This window comes from Sorex fumeus, unplaced genomic scaffold, assembly GCF_029834395.1.
Source record: "Sorex fumeus unplaced genomic scaffold, SorFum_2.1 ptg000014l, whole genome shotgun sequence".
In the NCBI taxonomy this organism is placed as follows: Eukaryota; Metazoa; Chordata; class Mammalia; order Eulipotyphla; family Soricidae; genus Sorex; species Sorex fumeus.
The window spans coordinates 27282770-27298251 of record NW_026606071.1 but is presented as its reverse complement, the minus strand read 5'-3'; the positions used below and the strand labels follow the sequence as shown (position 1 = coordinate 27298251).

General features: G+C 38.4%; 1 protein-coding gene across 13 annotated transcripts in view; it reads right to left on the bottom strand.

Annotated features, from left to right (window-relative positions):
- The window catches only part of MAP2 (microtubule associated protein 2), a 176245-nt gene that overhangs the window by 89559 nt on the left and 71204 nt on the right, over positions 1 to 15482 (bottom strand). The gene's annotated exons all lie outside the window — the stretch shown is intronic.

Genomic DNA, 15482 nt, shown 5'->3' with positions numbered 1-15482 from the left:
CCCAAGCCTGAGCATCACAGGCTGTGAACCCATTTTTAAGAACATACCAATAGGTTAATTTTAAGAGGTCATTAACCAATTGGTTTTTACGCATCCTTATTGGGTGGCTCTTCATTTAATGTCAGTTCATCATCACCCGACATGTCTATTTGGCCTTTGTACAACGCACAGTGAAGGGCTCTGATCCTTCAGTCAAAAATCTAGGCAAAATTTAGAGGTCTTCCCCAGTCTTCCTGTCCATGAATTCAATCAATAGGCATGGCTATATAAATCCAGAATATGTAGGTTCTGGTCATCCAGAATACCAGAAGGTGGGAAAATAAACCAGTGCATAAATTGACCCTTACAACTCTAAACTGTATGGTTCAAGAGCCAACTGGAATAAAAAAAAGTTTTTTAAAAGGAGTGAAAAAGACCTCATGTTCGACTTTTAAAAATTGATTTTTTAATTTTTTTTTTATTAGTGAATCACCGTGGGGGTACAGTTACAGACTTACAAACTTTCGTGCTTGTGTTTCAGTCATACAATGATTGAGTACCCATCCCTCCATCAGTGCCCTTTCTCCACCACCAATGATCCCAATATACCTCACACCACCCCCACCTCATCTCCCCCACCCATGCCTCTGTGGCAGGGCATTCACTTTTATTCCCTTTTGTTCTCTCTTTCATTTGGGTGTTGTAGTTTGCACCAGAGTCACTGAGTGGCCATTGTGTTCAATCTCACATTCGGCTCGCATCTCCCAACCCTAGCTGGTCCTCCAAATACCCTTTACTTGGTGTTCCCTTCTCAGTCTGAGCTGCCTCTTTCCCACGCATTTTAGGCTGGCTTCCAAGCTGTGGAGTAAACCTCCTGGTCCTTATCTCTACTATTCTTGGGTGTTAGTCTTCCATTCTGTTACTTTAAAGATTGATTTTTATTGATAAGTAATATTGTCTGAATTGGTGAGGTTAAAAAAAAACACAAGAATATAAGAAAAATCTGTAGCATGAGGAGAACGGGTTAGGGAAAAGTGGGGGAACTGTCAGATAGGAAATGCTAAATTATGGACAATGACTACAGTTACTCTTTTTAAATCATAACTTTCTATGAAACCTAGAAAAGACAAAGATTAACACGAGACCTTTCTGTTCCAAAGGTGCTCAGGTGAAACCACAAAACGGGCTTATTTTCTGATATACTACATGTCATTACATGTACATATTGTAAGTGTTTTTTTCCTGTAACTGTTGGCATTAGGAACTGGAACCTAAAAAACTTCAAAAGTACAATAATAAGTGACTTGAAAATCTGACCTAAAATATTGTACACCAGTGGAATGATACTGTTCAATCATTTTATGACTGAAAATCAATCATGAGAGCTTTGTAACTATATCTCACTGTGATTCAATTATATATGTGTATATATATGTAATTAAACATATATTGTGTATATATACACTATATATATTATTTAGGATTAAATGAACATTCCAAGACAGAAATAAGAAATGTCTGAGACACCCAAGCCTGGTGGGAGGATTGTATCCTCAAATGTCACCACTCTCTGTGACAGCCAAAATCTTAGCTATACTTTTATCAAGATAACTACAAAACTTCTACCATTCTGCCATTGCCCTCCCACTAAATAATGAGGGACAAAATTCAGCAATCTAAAGATTTTGCCTCTTCTGAGTTGGCATGGCCTCATATATATGCATATGTGTGTGTATATATATATATATAGCAATATATATGTATGTATGTAGATATATATAGACATAGATTTAGATATATAGCAAAGCCTGGCAAGCTCCCTGTAGCATATTTTGATATGCAAAAACAGTAACAAGTCTCACAATGGAGACGTTACTGGTGCCCGCTCGAGCAAATCGATGAACAATGGAAGGACAGTGCTTCAGTGCTATATATATATATATATATATATATATATATATATATATATATATATATACACACACACATATGCCTAAATAACTTATGTAGCATCAAACTGTGGACTTTTTTTAGTGTCAAGAACTGGCAGCAGGAACCCAGGACCTCACATCTATTAGGCGAGTGTTCAATCTGTGAGCTACATCTCTGCTCCAACTCATAAATTTTTTGCTGTTGTTTTATTTGCAGGGAGGGGAGGTGAGTTGCACACTGAGTGATGTTGGGGCTTACTCCTGGCTCTGTTCTTATGGATGACTTCCGGTGAGTTTTGGGGCACATAAGGGGTGCCACGTGCAAGGCAAGCCACCTACCTGCTGCAATATTGTTCTGGCACTGGATCAGAATATGGATCAATAGTGACACTCTTGGATCAGCATCAACTTCACAACTTTTGATTTCCTTTCTCTTATCAGAACAGCTTAATAAAAAAAGGTACCTATCCTAATATGATTCAATCTACTTTGTACAAGACCACACTGACAATGCTAGGAACTTGCTCCTAGTTCAATAATTACTTCTGGTTGTTCTCAGGAAATCATACATAATGTTGCTTACTGAACTGGGGTGGCTCCAGGACAGGCAAATGCCTTAACCTCTGTACTTTCTCTCTGGCTCTGGTCCAATCTGTTTCAAGTGCGGAGTGAACACTTGTAAAGAGCTTCATATAAAGCATGTGTCTTGTAAATATGATTTCTAAAAATTAATATGGCTGGAGCGATAGCACAGCAGGTAGGGTGTTTGCCTTGCACATGACCGACCCAGGTTCAATTCCTCCATCCTTCTTGGAGAGCCCGGCAAGCTACTGAGAGTATCCTGCCCGCACAGCAGAGCCTGGAAAGCCCCCTGTGGCATATTGGATATGCCAGAAACAGTAACAACAAGTCTCACAATTTGTTGTGAGACATTACTGGTGCCCGCTTGAGCAAATCGATGAACAATGGGATGACAGTGCTACATTTTATTTTATTTTTTTTTAATTAATGAATTTTTATTTAGGCATTGTGATTTACATAAATGAATAACCGTGTTTCAGGCACTCAATATTCTTACTCCAGTTCCACCACCATGTCAGCATCCAAAATTCCTTCCCTCTCTCCACCCAGCCTCCTTAGCAAGTTCATCTTTTAAATTTTTGTTGATTATATTTTGGGTTATATGCATGCACTAATGTTGGCTCTTAAGGTTTTAATATATGTAATTACCTCACCTCTATGCTACTGAAATATCCAGAATGCTTGATCAATGCCCTTTTTTTTTATTTAATCATTTTTTTTATTAGTGAAACACCATGAAGTACATTTATAGACTTATACATTTTTGTGCTTGGGTTTCAGTTATACAATGATCAAGTACCCATCCCTCCACCAGTGCCCATCCTCCCCCAACACGGGTCCTAGCATCCCTCCCACCCCCATTCCCCCCCCGCCCCCCCGTCCCACCCTGCTGCTGTGGCAGGGCATTCCCCCTTGTTCTCTCTGTCTTCCTTTGGGTACTGTGTTTGGCAGAGAGGCATTGAGTGGCAATCATGTTTGGTCTATAGACTACTTTTAGCATGTCTCTCCCACCCTGGGAGAGTCTTCACAACACCCTTTATTTGGTGCTCTCTTCTCTATATGAGCTTCCTTTTCACCTAGCACATGTGGCTGGCCTTCAAGTCATGGAGCAAAATTCCTGGTACTAATCTGAGCCATTCCTGGATGTTAGTCTCCTGTTTTGTTGCTTTATGTTCCCCAGATGAATGCAATCTTTCTGTGTCTATCCCGCTCTTTCTGACTCATTTCGCTTAACATGATACTTTCCATGCAGTACCACTTGTATGTAAATTTTAGAAAAGTTTTAGATTCACAGAAAAACTGAGCTCACAGAATAGCATTCCCATGACCCTACACATAATTTCCCTGTCACCAACATTTCTATTGGCATGATACTTTTTACAATTAATAAGATAACAGCGATATGTTATTATTAACTAAAGCTTATGGTTTAATTTTACGGAATGTTCCTGTTTTAAATTTCAGAATTCCTCTCAAAATGTCTCATATGTCCTTGATCCTTCATGCCTCTTGAGGTTTCTCTTGACTATGAGAGTTTCTCAGACTTTGTTCTTGGGTGACCTTAAAAAGTAATAGTCATGGGGCTGGAGCAATAGTACAGCGGGTAGGGCATTTGCCTTGCATGTGGCCGACCCAGGTTGATTCCCAGCATCCTATATGGTCCCCCAAGCACTTCCAGGAGTGATTCCTGAGTGCATGAGCCAGAGCATCAGTGGGTGTGCTCCAAAAAAAGCAAAAAAAAAAATGCACTGGTCATGTAAATGGTTAAGTATCCCTCTACTAAACATTTTATTTTAGTTTTTGACCTTAGTCTTAGATTTTGTGATTGGGAGATGTATACCACCAAAGATGAAATACTCAAGTAAAGCTTAAGAAATACTCAAATAAAGCTTAAGAAACTAAAAGAAATTTAGTTCATACAATTTTGACTTTCTGCAAAACTTAGTATATTTCTGGCCAGTAGAACCTTAGGAAGAAGCAATGATATGCAAAAGTTTCACATGCAGTTGTTCACAGAACTCTTTATGGGACGCATTTTTTTTTTTTAACATCTCCAGAGGGGAAATACTTGGGTTTGCATTTTAGCCATGTTTAACTTGAAGAATTCAAACCTCAGGTTTTTTAAGTAAATAACACGAAGTAAACATCCACAGCTGCCAGCTAAAATGGGCAGTTTTGCCTCAGGACTGTGAGGGAAAGACTTCTCAAAAACTAAACAATGCACATCATGAACCTCATAAAACAAAGAAAATGATGCCTAGTTTAGGAGAATAAACCTGGCAATCGCCAACTTAAAATGTTGCTTGTTTGTTTTCAGTAAACCAGGCAAATAAAAAGTGAACTCTTTAGTACTTAAAAGTTTAACAATTTTAACATACTTTCTATTAATTAGTCAAAAATAAGTATAGAGGAAGAAACAGTTGTCTGGTAATGTTCCCTTCAATTAATATCAGAGGCATAGATCATGTGAGTTTATTACCTGGCCATATCACGTGACCCTCAGATAAAATGATTTAGATAATACTCCCTTTAATATATACAGATTAATTTTCTAATTTGTGAGGATTTTGTAATGCCTAATTGCCTAATATGGCAATCATTTAAGATTTCAATTAGAACTTGTATTCTTCTGACAAAACTAGTTTGATAGACAATATAGTTTGAAAACATTTCCTTTCGCTATTGAGAAAAGCATCTAGATTTGGAGAAGACAGTCTATGACCAACTGATGTTATTAAAATACATGGCAATGCATGGCAAACTTTACTAAAATTACAAAACTAGTGTTTTGAGGTCACAGAATATTTTCATTCTTCAAAATGGCACCGAGGCACAAAGTGATTATACCTTTCTTTCATGCCCTTCAGTCATCACAGTATTGTTTTTAACCTGAATCTCTGGAAACTGTAGATGTGCTTTTTTTTTAAGCAGAGATAAAAGTCAATCTCTAAATCTATAAAGAAACTTGTGTGTTACTAGAACTTGTGTCATTCCACTCCTATTGTGTGACTAATCAATTAGTTTATACTAAAATTTAGAAAAAATATAATTATCTTACATTTTATTGATTTCTAAAATTTCTTGGGAAATTACATAATATATTTGTTCCATCTCTTCCCCTCAATAGCCAGGAGCATTAGTGCTTAACTGCAAGCATTAACCTCATTCTAAGTTTCCAGTACTGCGTTCTGTTTCTTATTTTATTTTTTATGTTTTGGATTTTGTGGGCTGTCTTGCGAGGTGCTCAGGGGCTCCTCACAGTGTGTGGCTCAGGGATTGCTTCTGGAGGTGCTAGAGAACCATGTGGTACCAGGGTTCAAACCCAGGCCTTCACACGGAAAGCTCAACCCATCCATTTCTTATTTGAAATAAAAGCTGATTGCAATGCAACTTTATCTATTTGACTCAGGCAAAATATGACCTTCTAATACTTTAGGGTATCTGTAACTATTACCTCCTATTAATTTATGGTATCATCCTTTGAAAAAAGTATGATTTAATACACAATAAACTCACGTTAAACACAAAATAGGAATCAATATTTGAGCCACAAAATGTTTTATTAAATTGTATTAACTATTTTGGGTCTTTCAGTTAGCTACAGTTCAAAAAACTAATCAAAAAACTATTTTCTTGAGGAAAAAAACATTACTTAGCTTTTATAAAAATACTTCTCCTTTATCTATTATCTCTGGAATTTACTTACCATTCAAACATGCTCCTAATAAATGAATGATAACTTTAAAATGACCAAAAAAAATGACTTATGAGCTTAGGGCTGTCTAGATATCACACTTCTATTGTTTTCCTGTATTAAAACTTAAGTGTTTAAAATAGTTTAGGAAAGAAGCATTTTCATTTGGGGCTCTATCTATTATTGCCTGAATAGTGTACATGAAAAATTACTCTGATAAGCTCTGACAGCTCCTGTATGTTTCGTTCTTTGAAACAAGAAGTGAATATTTTTAAGTATATTCAATGAGCGCTCCTGAGCTCAGATGCCCCAAGGGCTGGCAGACAAAAGAAAATATGGTAAAGTTGTCATATTACCTCTACTAATGAAAGGAAAGAAGTAGGAAGAAAGCAAATGCACACAGAAAAATGTCTCTGACATCTCTACTGTCTTGCTGAGTCACCTGTGTGTTTCTTTTCCCAGTCCATTTCTAAAACTAAGGAGGCAACTCAGATACATTTTTTAAAAAATTATAACTTCCTAATTTTCTACCTACTTAAGAGTGGGAAGTTTTCATCCCTTATTTTTCAAGGTATGAAAGGAGTAATATAAAAATAAGAAGTGCACAATCAAAGCAAAGTAGTCACTTACAAAGCTACCAATGACATCATTTACTCATAAACTGAGTTTCAAATATTTGTTGAATGTTTAATGAATTAATCATTGACAGATCCCCTAGCTGGAGGCAGATGTGGGAAGAAGGTTCTGTCAGCTATGGGGGGTTGGTTAAAATTTGCTCAACTGGTGAGATCAAATGGTTTTGAAATCTAATGTTCAGTCATGCTAGAAGAACTGAGACACAAATCCTCACCCCACTGAGGGCCTATGAAAATCACAGAAGTAGAACAAACTATGAGATCGGAAATATACCTAGACTATATAATTGAGACCCTCTGATGTTATCTTTAGAATTTTGGAGGAAGGGACTCCAAACAGTGCTCAAGATCTTGTCCCTAGGATTCTCAGCAAATTGGGAAGGTGGCTCAAGGTGAGAGCTAAAAGAAGGAGCTGTCTTGGTTCTCCATGCTGGGGATTACCTGGGCCACCTCTGTGGTGCTCTGGAAATATTTTTGATATTGTTGTACTGCTTGGGGATCACATCTGGTGATGATCGGGATTACACCTGACTCAATGCTTGGGAGTTTCCCTAGGCAGTGCTGGAGGACTACGTGGTTCCAGGCTTCTCACATACAAAGCATGAGTTCGAGTATTTTGAGTTGTGTATCTGGCCCCTGAATATATTTTTGGTAGTTAGTCTTTTCTCCTTATTTATTTATTTTGGATTTTGGGCCACACCCGGCAGTTTTAAGAGATTACTCCTGGCTCTGCACTCAGCAGTCTCTCCTGGCGGGTTTGGGGCACCATATGGGGTGTTGGGGATGGAATCTGGGTCAGTTGCATGCGAAGCAAATGCCCAACCTGTTGTACTATGTCCAACTATGCTAGATATATTTTCAAGAAATATTTTAAACTAGTATCTCACCCGCACGGCAGAGCCTGGCAAGCTCCCCGTGACATATTCGATATGCCAGACACAGTAACAACAAAGTCTCCAATGGAGAAGTTACTGGGCCCGCTCGAGCAAAATTTTAAACTATTTTATCGTATCTCAGGAAATATTTACAAATCATAATATGGAAATGCTCTTTGGTGATCTTTTATTCAATAACAGATCTTAAAAGTGTTTTTAACCATATGCCTCCGATATGTAATAAATCAGGATTTTAGTGCATAGGGCTTGGAAATTAATATTAAAACAAGTTTACAAGTCTTGAATATTGGTGCTTTTGGATCAGTCTGTTTCTTGCATTGGTGCTTTGGATAAGGACTTCAGGAACGAATGGAAAGTGAGAGAGAGAGAGAGAGAGAGAGAGAGAGAGAGAGAGAGAGACAGACAGACAGACAGACAGACAGACAGACAGACAGGCGAAACAATCCTTACGATACTGTGCTTTTATTTATACAGAACTTACAGCTTCCCTAGATTTATGCTTAATTTGACTGTAACTCAAAGAAATCCTAACTTAAACTGAAGTTACTATTTGTTCTATCAGTTGAGTTGGGACCCAAAATAAATAAGCAGACTAGTTATCAACTAGGATGCCCTCACATAAAGCCTGATTCAACTGGGACAGATTTCAGATACTGTTTGAATAATCTCTTTGTACAGACATATATTTGTGATCATAGGAGTAAGTCTTAGTAACCAGGTCAATTTTTGTATCTTTCTACTTGTATTTTGTAAAACTTCTGGGGGTGATATAATATGATAAAAAAAATCTGTTAAGTCTTCCAGGCCTGTCTGTATATAATTAGTGTAGGTTTTTCAATGCTACTACAGTATTGAGCTAGAAAAAATATTTAACAATTGTTTAACCCACAATAATGATTTTCTTCTACAAGCTTTGCTATATTATATGTGAATGTTCGTGAAAGAAAAGGCACAGCTGTGACAATGTTATATGATGGGTCCAAACTGATAAAATCTGTTTGACAAAAAGGTCAAACACAGGATGAGCTCATTTATCTGTGGTATATAGAACAACTGGGTGAGGAATGCAATGTAGTAAAGGCAGGGATGCTTGGATCACCCTCCACCCAGAGTATAGGGAGGACAAGGACAGAGACAGAAAGAAATCAAGGATGGCGGAAGAAGATGACAAAGGGAAGAAACTGGTGAGGAAGAATTGGGGGCCTCAGGTATGTTGGTAATGTGGAGAAGTGGTACAGCTGCATATCTAAACCACAGACCAAGTGACCCTGAAATCATAAGGTCCAAACTACAGCCACCAAAGTTTTAAATGTGCCTTTCAAGGCTGTAGAATGGGTGGGCAGGAAGAAACTTTGGAAAACTAGTGGAAGAAAGTTTACACTGGTAATGAGATTGGTAGTAAAACACTTTAAAATTCAACTATCTATAACTGTGTAAATCACAATTCTCTAATTAATTAAATAAACTGCAAAAAAGAATTAAAGAAGTGAGACCACAGCATTATATTAGAGGGCATGGATGATGGGATTTTCTGAGCATGGTTCACAGATCTCCATTCATTTCAATCATGTACATGATACCATCTCCAGTTAAAGCTGTTTCCTGTTATAAAATAAAACTAGTAAACATGGTCTGATAGAAGGAAATAAAAAACATATCTTCACTAAATGGATGTATGGAACCTAAAGATTTTGCTTATTTGATTACCACCCCTCAACAAATCTTATTTTAGCAAATAAAGGTAAAGGTAAAAGGTAAAGGCCCTCCCGTTGATCGTCGATTTGCTCGAGCGGGCCCAGTAACGTCTCCATTGGAGACTTTGTTGTTACTGTGTCTGGTATATCAAATACTCTCGGTAGCTTGCCGGGCTCTCCGAGAGGGGCGGAGGAATCGAACTCGGGTCGGCCATGTTGGCCGCGTGTAAGGCAAACGCCCTACCCGCTGTGCTATCGCTCCAGCCCAGCAAATAAGCAAATAAGCAAATTAGCAAATAAGGAAGGATGCAAATCAAGAAAAACATCTCTAAATTTAAGCTCCAAAGCTCAAAGTTAAACTATGTAAAATATGTGAATGCAAAACATGATGAGAAAATTCTGTGAAAGAATAAGGCTGCAAGTATTAAGGAGCTTCCTTCACACATGGCCTGATTTGTTCCTTAGCCCCATGTATGTTCCCCTGAGCACTATCAGGACTGATTCCTAAGCACAAAGCCAGGAGTAAGCCCTGAGCACTGTCAGAAGTGATCTAAACTTATCACCTCAAAAGAAAAATTGCTATCCTCATCAAAGCTTCATTGTTGTGACATAATTATGCAGTCACTAATGAAACATAAAATTTAAACAAATTGCAATTGCCATCAGAATGTTGTTCCATATGTACTATGGTATCATGTCATAAATGTCAAATATATATTTCATATTAAATGATTACTATACAATTAAAAATGAGAAGACAGGCAAGAAGAGAGATTTTTTCTTTCTTTTTTTTTCCATTTTGGGTCATACCCGGTGATGCACAGGGGTTACTGCTGGCTCTGCAATCAGGAATTACCCCTGGCAGTGCTCAGGAGACCATATGGGATGCTGGGAATCAAACCCGGGCCAGCCGTGTGCAAGGCAAACGCCCTACCCTCTGTTCTATTGCTCCAGCCTGAGAGCATATTTTTTAGGTGGTCTAGGAAGCATCTCTGTGGAGGGGAGCTCAGGAGACAGACTTAACTATGCACAGGGCATTACTCATACAAAGAACCAGTGAAAGAATTTCCAGGCAGGGCAGATGGGGACTGTGAGTATGGAGGCACTGACATGGGTTAAGCATGCTGTGCCTGTGATTAGTCTGAGGAAAAATAGGAAGAATGCTATGAACAAAAAGCAGACAGGTCATGTAGGACCTGGTAGAACTTGATCAAGAGTTTGGATTTGTTTCTAAGTATGATGGGCGGTAGGGACATGGAAAAATGTTGAACAAACTTCTACTTACAAGTCTATTAATTCCAGAAGATTCAGCACAGTGGATGTAGTTAATAGTCCTAAAATGGTACTTAAAAGTTACTAAGAGAGTAGATCTTAGAAGTTCTTACCTTCAAAAGAGAAATAATTTAGGTATAATGTAATGGAATGCTGGCAAAAGCTTTGGAGTTGATCATTTTGCAATGCATGTTTTTATCAAATCAGCAAATATCAAACCTGTACCTTATAAGCCAGTTATCTATCCATGAAGCTAAGAAGTAACCTTGCAGGATTTTTATTAGGGCGGTAATAACTTTTTAAAAGACTAGGGGCTAGGGAGAGTATATGGCTTAAGGTTCTGGCCCTAAATGAGGCTGATTCCAGTTTGAGCCCTGGTTCCACATGGTCTCCTGAGCACCAGTGGCAGAGATCTCTGAGCACAGAGCTAGGGTAGGTCCATATCACTATCATGTATGATCCCCAAGCCCTAGTCTTCACTTAACCCCCATCCCCCCAGTAAAAATCTATATGGCTTCTATGTTGTAAACTACACAGATGGACAAGGATAAAAACAGAATCAAGTGGCCAGCTCCTAATAGCTAAGAAGGGTTGGAAGCTCTGATCACCTCCAAAGCTAGGAACAGGAGGAGCAGAGAGCAGATTATGGATCCAAAAATACTTGTCAGAAGAGGGTCTTTTCATGATGCAAACTACTGTGGAAAATAAAACATGGTTCAGTATACAAGCATTTGAAGCTATGTGATATAGCTATTCCACTCTGTAATAGAAAATTACTTTTTAAAATATGCATCAGTAAATTACTTCCCCAAAGGGTTTTATTTAAAAATTCCTCTGTCCTTACACGCCTTCAAATCTCATTTTTCTGTAATGTCCTCCATAAATATATAGGTATATGGCCAATGTATAGATATGTTACATGTGATTATGCATGTACCTTATACTATATTGTAACACATTGCATTGAAGCGCATTATTTTACAATGTCATATTTTTCAATTGTACTTGCTTTTACAACCACATTTTCCTTAGAATTCTTGGCTTCTGAAAGCAGAATTTACTCCAATGGGACAATATGCCAAACAAAAATACACAAGTCCAAAACAAAACTGCTTACACACTGTTTCATTGTTGGCCATGACTGCCCAGTGTCACAACAGTTTGTCCTGGAAAAGAGGCCTTTCTAATTGTCTTGGCCCTTTGCTCTTTATTCAGGACTAATTGCTACTGGATCTTTCCTAGAGCACCATTCACAAAGGTTTTAAATGACTCAAGCTTTGGCACTCCCTCAGGAGAGTATTTGCTTAAGAGATTTTTAAATTCTTACAGACAAGCACTTTAGCATCCAACTGCCTTCTGTAGTAATTCCTGAGAACATGACTGGAGTGCCTGACACTTACTTTAAAAAAGTAGGAGAGTGGGTGAGAAAAGAAATGAAATAAAAATATTAATGAGAAGAAAAGTGCAGGTTATAGTTATCAGGAAGGAAAGCTGACAGAGACACTCAAATCTGACCAACCTGGAGTTGATTGTCCCCTCTCTGCCTCCTTACCCAGGCTACTGTTTCTCCAGGTACTTGTAGAAAAGAACACTTTTGTGAGATTTTCTTCATTTTAACTGCTCTCTGATGCCATAAGACTTGAATTATTATCTGCTCTCAGAGAAAGGGAGATTGACCTTACCTTTTTTTTTTTTGCTTTTTTTTTTTTTTTTTTGCTTTTTGGGTAATACCCAGCAATGCACAGGGGTTACTCCTGGCTCTGCACTCAGGATTTACTCCTGGTGGTGCTCAGGGGACCATATGGGATGCTGAGAATCAAACCCGGGTTGGCAGCGTGCAAGGCAAACGTACTATCGCTACCTACCCAATGTGCTATCGCTCCAGCCCCAAGATTGACCTTTCAAGGAAAGACTGCACACTGCACTCAGTGCAGAAGAGATTGTACATTAACTGCAATACCTCAGCACCAAACAATCACTGCCCTTGTCAAACTGAAATACCTTGACAGAGTTGTCTGTCAGATAAGTTACTTTTTGTAAGATACTTAGTAGATAAAATGGCTTTTATGCAACACTATCCAAAGATTCTATTCATATAAAATAATCTGATTTACATCTACCCTCTGTATGAAGAGTCCCAATGTTTAGCACCGTGTATTTATCTAAAGAAATAGCCTGAATGGAACAAAGAGAACAAAGGGAAAATATAAAGTGAGGCCTTTATAAGATCATTAGTGAGTGTATCAGCACATGAAAACTCTTTACATCATCCCAACATATCACATATATGTATGATATACATGATGTTCTTTTATGATGTATAATATATATGTGTATATACATTTAAATGTATATGATATATGATGTTCTTATATGATATGGGCTGGAGCGATAGCACAGCAGTTGGGTGTTTGCCTTGCACGTGGCCCACCTGGGTTCGATTCCTCCGCCCCTCTCAGAGAGGCCAGCATGCTACTGAGAGTATCCTGCCTGCATGACAAGCTACCCATGACGTATTCGATATGCCAAAAACAGTAACAACATGTCTCACAATGGAGACGTTACTGGTGCCTGCTCGAGCAAATCGATGAACAATGGGAGGACAGTGCTACAGTGCTATATGATATATATGACCTCTCTTTTCTTTCTATCTCTCTCTTCCCTCTCTCTCTAATCGAACATACCTGGCAGTATTCAGGGATTACTCTTGGCTCTGTGCTCTGAGATCACTCCTTCCAGGCTGTTAGGCCATATGAGATGTAGAGAATCAAATGCAGATTGGCTCTATGCAAGGCAAACACCCTACCTGGTGTACTATTACTCTGGCCACATCTTTCTCAATATTTTATCTTTTTCTTATTATTTTTCCTTAAAGTATCACATCCACTTCCAGTTCGAAATGAGTTTTCATTTAGTGTCTACATCCTTTCTTCAAAACAAAGATTTTAGTTCACAAATCAAAGTACAAATATGTACTTTGTTCTACAATGAAAGCATCTAAGCTGTTTATTCATGAATTGATTTACTGAATAAAAAGTTACTGAAGAAACCCGAGCAGTTCTAGACTCAAAGCATATTTAGCCATATTCTTTTGAATACTAACCTTTTTTCTGTAAGAAAGGGTTCGAAAATATTTGTATATGATTCAGAATTTGATAAATTGAGGTGTCTAATACATTTACTGTTTCAACAGGATGTTGTCATTATTGTTTAATAGCTTTACTTGTATACTATGATTGGCATCTATTTTTTTGTGGTAGTTTTGGGGTCACACCCAACAATGCTGAGGGTTTACTCCTGGCTCTACACTCAGGAATTACTGCTGGTGGTACTTGGGGGGCTATATGGGATGCCAGGGATTGAACCCCAGTCAGCGGTATGCAACACAATACGCTACCACTTGTACCTCAATTTGCATCTATTCTTGACAAAACTTGAGTTATTTGGTCCACAAGTATGTTAATTATGTAGGAAGATTTTTCTTTTGGTACCACAGAAAATGTTAGCAGTTTATCAAGAGCCCTTCTTTTTTCCTGAGCATATAGCTTGATAATATTTTCTTGGCAGCTGGGCATGGCTGAAATACTCGACTCTAACCAGAGAAATATGAACAGAAGTGATATTTCTACTATACCAGTTTGTCTATTTTACAACTCCTATGTACACCTCTTCCTTGGTCTTCACCCTTTGACCACAAAATGGAGAAAATTAAATAATTTAAATGATCTCTCAGCAGCCAGAGAAACAGTATAGAATGAAGGCTGGACAGGCAGTTCAACAAATTAAGCACTTGCCTTGAATGCAGCTGACTCCGATTCGATCCCTGGTACCCTAATGATCCCTTGAGCTCCACTAGGAAGTGATCCCTGAGCACAAAGCCATGGATAAACCCTGAGAACTACAGGGTATATTCATAAAAACAACAACACATTTTTTTTTAAAAGATAACGGAGGGTCTGTGCTTTGCATGAGTCCTATCCTGGTTCAATCCTAATCACCACATGTGGTGTCTGAGCACACTGTCAGGAATAGCCCTTGAAACCTGCAGGGTGAGTACCTACCCCTGTCTGGCCCTGCCCCCGGCCACACACAAAGAAAAAAAAAAGAAAAAAACCAACATAGCCACAAATAAAAGCTGTTAAGATTCCTGGTTAATTCTAAAACTTGCAACCTCAAAACCCACCCCAGAAGAAATGAAGTTATAACACATTTCTAGACATTTTTTTGTTTTAGGGGTTACCACAGTCTAATGAATGTTTCTGGCTTGAAGAAAATTCTAATGAAACTTGAAAAGCAACAACAGGAGAATACCCACAGATAAAATAGGGCTAGCTGAATTAAGCCTAAGTGATGATACCCCCATTTATTTCCTGTACAGGGAATTCTGACAGCAACTAGAACAGTGTGTGGGTGATGGAGTGGGAGAAGTGAGAGCGCAAACTTGAGGAAAAAGCATTTCCTGTACATCTTCTTAATTTACCCTCTCTGTGCCCTTCTACTTCTCTGGTGCACTGGAGCAATGTCATCTGTGGCCAGGGTGAAGCAAGAATTTGGAATCACTTTCACAGGCTCTTAGGAGAGTCTAATATTTTTCCAGTCACAAAGGAGAAGCCCTATTTTTATTGCGATGGCAAAAGCTAGAAGCAGTTTTTCGTTTTGATTTTATTTATTTTTGTTTTGGGGTAATACCTAGTGGGGCTCAGGGGCTGATTTCTAGTTCTATGCTCAGAGACCACTCTTGGCAGTACTCGGGGGAACCACACACAGTGCTGGGTATCAAGCCTGCAAACCAAGCACCT